The sequence below is a fragment of the Hyaena hyaena genome, unplaced genomic scaffold (assembly GCF_003009895.1).
Source record: "Hyaena hyaena isolate Hyena2069 unplaced genomic scaffold, ASM300989v1 scaffold_28, whole genome shotgun sequence".
NCBI classification, from domain to species: Eukaryota; Metazoa; Chordata; class Mammalia; order Carnivora; family Hyaenidae; genus Hyaena; species Hyaena hyaena.
In genome coordinates, this window is record NW_024080660.1 from 6,079,218 (window position 1) to 6,087,850 (window position 8,633).

The window sequence follows — 8,633 nt, forward strand, 5'->3', positions numbered from 1 at the left end:
CACTGGACTCACTTATACTTCCTCATCCTTCAGTCATTTACTTCTCTCCACATCTAGGAGAACATTCATTCCAAAATGTTTTCTTCTCCCAATTCTCTGGGTCCTCTATTTTGCAAATTACTCTACCGTCTATTCCTCTTCTACCTGACACCTAAACGTTGGGATGCTTCATGGCTCGGTCTTTAGCTCTCTTCTCTTTGGATTCTGTATTCTTTTCCAATTTCATATCCACATTTCTGCGGTGACAATTCCCGATATGTATCTCCTGGCTAGACCCACATATTCAACCCTGTAGTTTACACATCCAGTTTTGATGTCCTCAACCATAATGTGCTCATGTCAACAGTTGGGATGTTCCTCCCAAAGGGCTCTCCCTTCTGTCAGCACCACCTTACCAAACTGCCATTTACCTGCTTGCTTATGTAAAATTAAAAACAAGCCAGTGAGTCCCTTGATGATTACTTTCTTACATCCACTGTGTTTTCCACCAAGAGGCAGCTTTTGAATGTGTTCTGCTTTGCATCTCATCACCCATAATCCTAATATATACCCAATACTTATTCATGCTGCATAAACTCTGGAATCTTCTTTTTCCCACCACAATCACAGCATGTGGGGGGAAAAACTTTTCAAAAATCTAAATAAAATTGTATCATTTCATTCCTTAAGACTCCTTTATGGCCATTTATCAATCATAAAAGTAATCTAAATGCTGATATGCCTGGAAAATAACCTGGGTAATCTTTTCCTTGCCCCCGATCCAGGCTTAGTTCATAATACTCTCCCACAAATTGAGTAGAATCTGCTCACTCCAAAATTTCTCAAATATTGTTCTGTTATCAAAATTTTGCACATATTGTTCCCCTGGCGTGAACACTCGCCAGTAGTATCTGCTTACCCTGATTTTTCTCAAATATTGTTCTGTTATCAAAGTTTTGCACATAGTGTTCCCTTTACATGGAACACTCTATAGCCACTCAAGTTTTCCACAGATTCAAGTCCTACTCCTAATCCTGGAAAGCAGTGGATTAGCAAACATGAAAGAGATTCATGGAAAAGTCCACAGAACTTGTCCAAGTCAGAAAATAAAGAGCTTCACTCAGGGCCTGCAGAAACTAACACTCAAGGCAGAAGGTATAAAAGCAGAAACGCAGGAATGAAATAGCTGAGGAAATTGTAAGAAACTATAATTTTGGTTTTCTTATGACACACGCTAAAAGAACCTAGTTTTAAATACTATGAAAGCCTGCATTTAAAATAACAAACACAATTATACTTTGTTTACAAATCTATCATGTATATGGCCCATAGGAAACATCAGTGTACTGTGCTAAAAGAGAGATTATTGTCTTTGGGCTTTCAAACACCCTCTTCTCCTAGTTTACATTCAGTCAGAAGAAGACACCTTGATTTTAATCATTACTCCTTAAAAATGACTTTAAATAATGCAAATTTTTTCAAAATGGAAATCTATTTTTTTTTTTAATTTTTAATGTTTATTTGTTTTTGAGAGGAAAAGAGAGAGAGCGAGCGAGCAGGAGGGGCAGAAAGAGAGGGAGACACAGAATCTGAAGCAGGCTCCAGGCTCTGAGCTGTTAGTATAGAGCTCCATGCAGGGCTTGAAACTAGAGCTGTAAAATCATGACCTGAGCCAAAGTCCAATCCTTAATTGACTGAGCCATCTGGGGGCCCCTAAAATGGAATATCTTAAACATATTTTGTTAGTTTGTTAATCCTGAAAAAAAATACCTGGAAAAATGGTACTTACCATAACATATAGGTTTATGAGACCAACCATCGTTACCACACACTATTGAACCTGTGCGCCCGTGTTGGCTTTCGTATCCATCGTGGCATTCATAGTCCAGCTTGTCATTGAGTTTAAACCACGTGCCATTGCTCTTGGCTTTGGAATTCTCAAATACTGGCTTGTCACAAGATTCTAATGCATAACAGAATTGAAGATTTCATTTCTAATATTACTTAATGGATGATGTAATTAAGTCTCATCCCAAGGAAGTAAAATAAGCTTCATCAATTAGTATGTGCTAGTAAATTCAGTATCATATTAAAATAATCTAAGAATTCCAGTGATAAATCATTGTCCTGAAAGTTACTCAAAATGAAAAAATACGTTTCTACATAGCATTTTTCTTATCGTTTAAATACTCAGAAAGTGTGACTAAGAACACTTTCCTCTATCAATTATAATTCTGTGTTTATGCCATGCTTGTAATAAAATAGGATATTACAGATGTATCATACTTTTTCTAGCAAAGCAGAATACAATTTTATGAATTAAGACACCAAAGTCATCAGCAGAGTGGCAGATCTACTAGAGAAAAATGGCTTAGTTGAATAGGATTGGTTTTCAAAAATGGAAGTTAATTTTTCAATATTAGATAATAATTCTACTTTAAAACATAATAATTTCTTAAGGTCATATGCTCACTTTCTTTCCCAAATATTTTCCTAATGGGTGTATAATCGTTTAAACTTACCAAGATTTAATGGAGAGATAACTCTAGTTTTTATAACTAGTTATAAGAAAGTACAATGTTAAAAGTTTCAATTATTGCTAACAGTATGGTAATAAAGATTTAAATAATTCATGACAAATTTTATACTGTGTTATGTAGCCAGCTACCTTAAAGCTTTAAAAAACAAAGCAAAACTATACAAGTAAGAAGAGTCAGAAAGAGAGAGATTCTCTTCCATAATATGAGTTATAATGGATAGCTAATTACAATTTAATATAAAATGAGTTTGATATGGGATCGACTTTTATCATTTTTTCTCTGGCTAGTGCTCATAGTAACCAAGGAAATTGAAGAAAAAAGGAAATGGAAACAGTAGAAATGGGTATTAAAATATCTACTTCATTTAAAGTGAATATGCTCATCAGTTCAAAAATATCACTGCATAGCTTTGGAGTATAAGATAAACTGAGGAAATCGTTCATAGAAAATCTTCATAAACATCTAGGGACAGGGAAATCTTTCCACACCGCTGTATTTGGTGCTATCTAGACACATTTCTGTCTCTACTGACTAGATGTTTAGGAAGATTTTCTAAGGGGGATGTTTTAAAAGTGCACTTACCCTAGATTATCAAACACAAATTCTACAGGTTAAATTAAAATTCTCCACTATGGACTCAGATCTTCACTTACAAATATAACTTGTATGTCTAGCAACAAAGATTCTGACTTCAAAGTCTGATCACCTAAAACCAGGAACAATAGGCATAAAGGCATAAAGGTGTCAGCCACAAATAAATGAGTTTCCAGGAGACTACACATCAGGCTCCCTAACCAGTTTCTAAATCACAGGATGTTTTAAAGTGGAAAATATGTACACTGAAAGATGTGCTGGTATTAACTCTATAAGTGATTGCTCTTAAGAGGCAAAAAATTACATCTTTTCATTTATCCGTTCAAATGGGAAGCACATCAGCCCCTCCCCCCAGAAAGAATTAACTTAGAGTAAACTTTTGTTCAACAGTCATCAGGATAATGATTATGGACATAATTAATTACTCACTAATACATGTGGGTTGAGGTGACCATCCACTTTTCAGACATGTAATTGTTCCTGAAGGTTTACCATCTGGTGTTACATATCCTGATTTACACTGATACTGTGTTTCCGTGTTTAAGGAATATGTATGTTCATATTCAGAAAAAAATCCATTTTCAATTGTTATCTCTGATTTTGAACATGCTTCTGAAAGACAAAAAGTATAAGGAAAACATAAGCATATAAATAAACATTTTTATAAAGATGCAAATAACACTATCAAAAATAAGGAGTCATTTATAAATGAAAATCTGGAAAAATCTGAATCATCCAAATTCTTGGGATGGAAAAATAAGCTACAAAGAAACTAAATCAAAATAGTTCATTAAATTTTGTTTGGAATGGAGCAAGGTTTAGGATACTCAGAATCCCTTCTAGGAAATATTTAGGAATTTGTTGGTCTAATGGATCTGGAGTCCTACAGCATTTCAGAGTTGCACTGGCAATGGGTCCTTTCCAGGCACTTTTAAAAAATAACCCCAGGGGTGCCTGGGTGGCTCAGTCAGTTGAGCCTCCAGCTTCGGCTCAGGTCATGATCTCACGGTTCGTGGGTTCGAGCCCTGCGTCGGGCTCTGTGCTGACGGTCAGCTCAGAGCCTGGAGCCTGCTTCGGATTCCGTGTCTCCATCTCTCTCTGACTACCCCCCCCCACACACACACACATACGCTGTCTCTCTCTCTCTCTCTCCTAGAAAAAAAAACATTAAAAAAAAACCACAGCACTCAGTTAACTAATTGGGGTATCTCAGTTCAGGTGACAATCTCAGAGAATCTGCCACCATAGCTACCACCACTGTGAGAATCTGAAATGTTTGTCACCATATTTGGGTGCTTAAAACCATATGGATACATGGAGTTCAATGAGTATGACACAGATCAACACATTCATTTGTGTTCTAAGACCAAAATGATGATTCCTCAAATTATGTGTAGCTTGACTTGAAACAATAAAAGAAGACTTCTGTCATTTACAAGGTCTTCACAAAGTACAGCTTTATTTATTAAATAACCCACAGATGAAGAAATCAAGAGAAAATATGAGCTACATATTTTTTCATAATTGGTCATTGGTAATTTTATCCCTTCACTTGTACACTTTTCCTAGTACACTGGAAATGGGGTACTTGGAATACTAAATACTCAGGATAAGGACAAAAGTATATAATCTTTTTTTAAAAAGACATTAAATCTTTTGGATTGAATGATAAGAAAAACATTTTAAATAAAATTTTGTGAGATGATAATAAAGTAGTCTTAGAGGGAAATTTTACTATTATATGCATACAATAGAAAAGAATAAAGAATGAATATCGATCATCAGAAAATGAAAAGCAAACAAAACCCAACATACATATAAATTTGAAAAAACAGAATAGTGTCAGTGAGATGGAATAGGGTGTTTTCTTATTCTCTATTTGATTTACTTCTGCTCTAGTCTTTATTATTTCCTTCTTTCTAACTTTGGGCGTAGTTTATTCTTTTGCTAGTTCCTCAAGGTATAAAGTTAGATTATTAATATACAATCTACTACTTTAAGATAAATTTTTTACGTTTATTTATTTTGAGACAGAGACACAGAGAGCACTTGCGCACACACACACACACACACACACACACACACACACATATATACACACAAGCGGGGGAGAGGCAGAGAAAGGAGAGAGAATCCCAAGCAGGTTCTGGACTGGCAGCCCTAACTGTGAGGCGCAATCTCACGAACTCAACTGTGAGATCATGACCTGAGCCAAAATCAAGAGGTGGACACTAACTGGCTGAGCCACACAGGTACCTTAGTTTTCTATTTTAATGTAGGCATTTATCACTAAAATCCTCCCTCTTTGTACTACTCTTGCAGGATCTCTGAAATTTGTTACATTGTTTTTGTTTTCATTTGTCTCAAGATATTTTTAAAAATTGTCTTGCATTTTCCTCTTTGACCCAATAGTTACTTGAAAGTGTGTTTTCTTTCCACATATTTGTGAATTTTCCCATTCTTTTGCTGTTACTGTTTTCTAGACTTATCCCATTGTGATTGAAAAAGATACTGCATAGAATATTTCACACACAGTAGAATGCACTCTTCCACTGCTGGGTGGAAAATTCCATGTATATCTATTAGGTCTATAAAATGTTTACATTATTGTTCAAATCTATAGCTTCTTTCTTGGATTTCTGTGTATATATTCTATTTATGATTCAAAGTGAAGTACTGAAGTCTCTGAACACTATTGTATTGCTGTCAGTTTCTCTGCTTCAGATCTGTCAATATTTGCTTTATATATTTAGGAATTCCAAGGTTGGTTCCACATATGTTGAAAATTGTTACCATCTTTGTGCTGAATGGATTCTTTATCATTATATAATGATCTTCTTTGCCAGTAGAAATAGTTTTGACAGAAAGTCAAATTTTTTTGATAGAAGTATAGCCACTCTATCTTTCTTTCATTGCCATTTGCAAGAAAATCTTTTTCCATTCCTTCACTTGTAGCCAATTGTGTCTTTATTTATTTATTTTTTAAATATAATTTATTGTCATAGTTACTAACATATAGTGTATACAGTGTGCTCTTGGTTTTGGGGGTAGATTCCCATGATTCATTGCTTATTTAAAACACCCAGTGCTCGTTCCAAGAAATGCCCTCCTCGATGCCCATCACCCATTCCCCCCTCCCTCCCTATCTCCCATTAACCTTCAGTTTGTTCTCTGTGTTTAAGAGTCTCTTACAGGTTTGCCTCCGTCTCTGTTTGAAACTATTTTTTCTCCTTCGCTTCCCCCATGGTCTTCTGGTAAGTTTCTCAAGTTCCACATATGAGTGAGAACATATGATATCTCCTCTTTGACTGACTTATTTCACTTAGCATAATACCCTCTGGTTCTATCGAAAGTGTTGCAAATGCATTGATTTCATTCTTTCTCATTGCCAAGTAGTATTCCATTGTATATATAAACCACTATCCTTATCCATTCATCAGCTGTGGACATTTAGGCTCTTCCCACAATTCGGCTATTGTTGAAAGTGCTGCTATAAACAGTGGGGGAACTTGTGCCCCTTTGAATCAGCATTCCTGTATCCTTTGGACCAATTCCTGGTACTAATATTACGGAGTCAAAGGGTAGTTCTAGTTCTCATTTTTTTGAAGAACCTCCACACTGTTTTGCAGAGCAGATGCACCAGCTTGCATTCCCAATAACAGTGCAGAAAGGTTCCCGTTTTCTCCACATCCTCGCCAACATCTGTTGTTTCTTGAGATGTTAATTTTAGCCACTCTGACCGGTGTGTGGTGGTATCTCAGTGTGGTTTTGATTTGTATTTCCCTGCTGATGAGTGATGTTGAGCATCTTTTCATGTGTCTGGTGGCCATCTGGATGTCTTCTTCAGAAAAGTGTCTATTCATGTCTTTTGCCCATTTCTTCACTGGATTATTTGTTTTTCAGGTGTTGAGTTTTTAAAGTTCTTTATAGATTTTGGATACTAATCCTTTGGATACTTATCCAATATGTCATTTGCAAATATCTTCTCCCACTCTGAAGGTTGCCTTTTAGTTTTGTGGATTGTTTCCTTTGCAATGCAAAAGCTTTTATCTTCATGGGGTCCTACTACTTCACTTTTGCTTTTATTTACCTTGCCTTCGGAGACATTTGAGTAAGAAATTGCTGTGGCTGAAGTCAAAGAGGTTGTTGCCTGTTTTTTCCTCTTGGGTTTTGATGGATTCCTGTCTCACATTTAGGCCTTTCACCCACTTTGAGTTTATTTTTGTGGAATGAGGAACATGGCAGTGATCTCCACTCTCATCACTATTGTTTAACATAGTGTTGAAACTCCTAGACTCAGCAATCAGGTAACAATATGAAATGAAAAGCATCCAAATTGGCAAAGAAGAAGTCAAACTTTCACTTTTTTCAGATGATATGATACTCTACATGGAAAGATTCCACCAAAAAAGCTGCTAGAACTGACACATGAATTCAGCAGAGCCACAGGATACAAAATCAATGCATAGAAATCAGCTGCATTTCTATACACCAATAATGAACCAACAGAAAGAAAAATCAAGAAATCGATTCCATTTACAATTGTAACAAGAACCATAAGATACCTAGGTAAAACCTAACCAAAAAGTAAAAGATGTATATGCTAAAAACTATAGAAAACTCATGAAAGAAAGAAATGTGGAGAAGACACAAAGAAATGGAAAAATATTCCATGCTAATGCATTGGAAGAACAAATAATGTTAAAACGTCAATACTACCCAAAGCAATCTGCACATTCATGGAATTCCAATCAAAATTGCCCTGGCATTCTCCTCAGAGCTAGAACAAACTATCCTAAAATTTGTGTGGATCTACAAAAGACTCCAGTTAGCCAAAGTAATGTTAAAAAAGAAAACAAAGCAGGAGGCATCACAATCCTGGACTGCAGCCTCTACTACAAAGCTATAATCATCAAGACTGTAGGGTACTGGCACAAAAAGAGATACTTAGATCAATAGAATAGAATACAGAACCCAGCAATGGACTCACAAATGTATGGCCAACTAATCTTGACAAAGCAGGAAGGAGTATCCATTTGAGAAAAAAAAAAACAGTTTCTTTAGCAAATGGTGCTGGGAGAACTGGACAAAAACATGCAGAATAACCAAACAGGACCACTTTCTTACACCATACACAAAAATAAAGCCTATTATGTCTTTAAAGCAAAAGTGAGTTCTTCATTACTTTAAGTTTTTCAGGTACTTTATTCCTTTTAACAGGTAAATTTAAACAATTTATATTTAAAGAAATTATTGATAGGTGAACACTTATTATTGACATGTGGCTAAGTGTCTTCTATTTTGTAATTGTTTTTTCAATCTCTTCCTCTTTTAATGACTTCCTTTGTTATTTGATTATGATTTATAATTTAATTTGATCCTTACCTCTTTATCTTTTGTATGTCTATTACATGTTTCCCTCCTTACATTATTGGAGTATAGTTGACAAAATTATATATATATAGAGTGTAAAATGAGATGACATGATACACAGATATATTTGGAAATAATTTCAAAAAA

General features: G+C 35.4%; 1 protein-coding gene across 1 annotated transcript in view; it reads right to left on the reverse strand.

The window, feature by feature from the left end:
- The window catches only part of LOC120228837 (complement factor H-related protein 5-like), a 13,341-nt gene extending 11,489 nt beyond the window's left edge, over positions 1-1,852 (reverse strand). The window contains exon 1 of the mRNA XM_039227428.1: positions 1,769-1,852. The gene's annotated coding sequence lies outside the window, so the exon portion shown is untranslated. The remainder of the gene's footprint in view (positions 1-1,768) is intronic.
- Between the last annotated feature and the right edge of the window lie 6,781 nt (positions 1,853-8,633).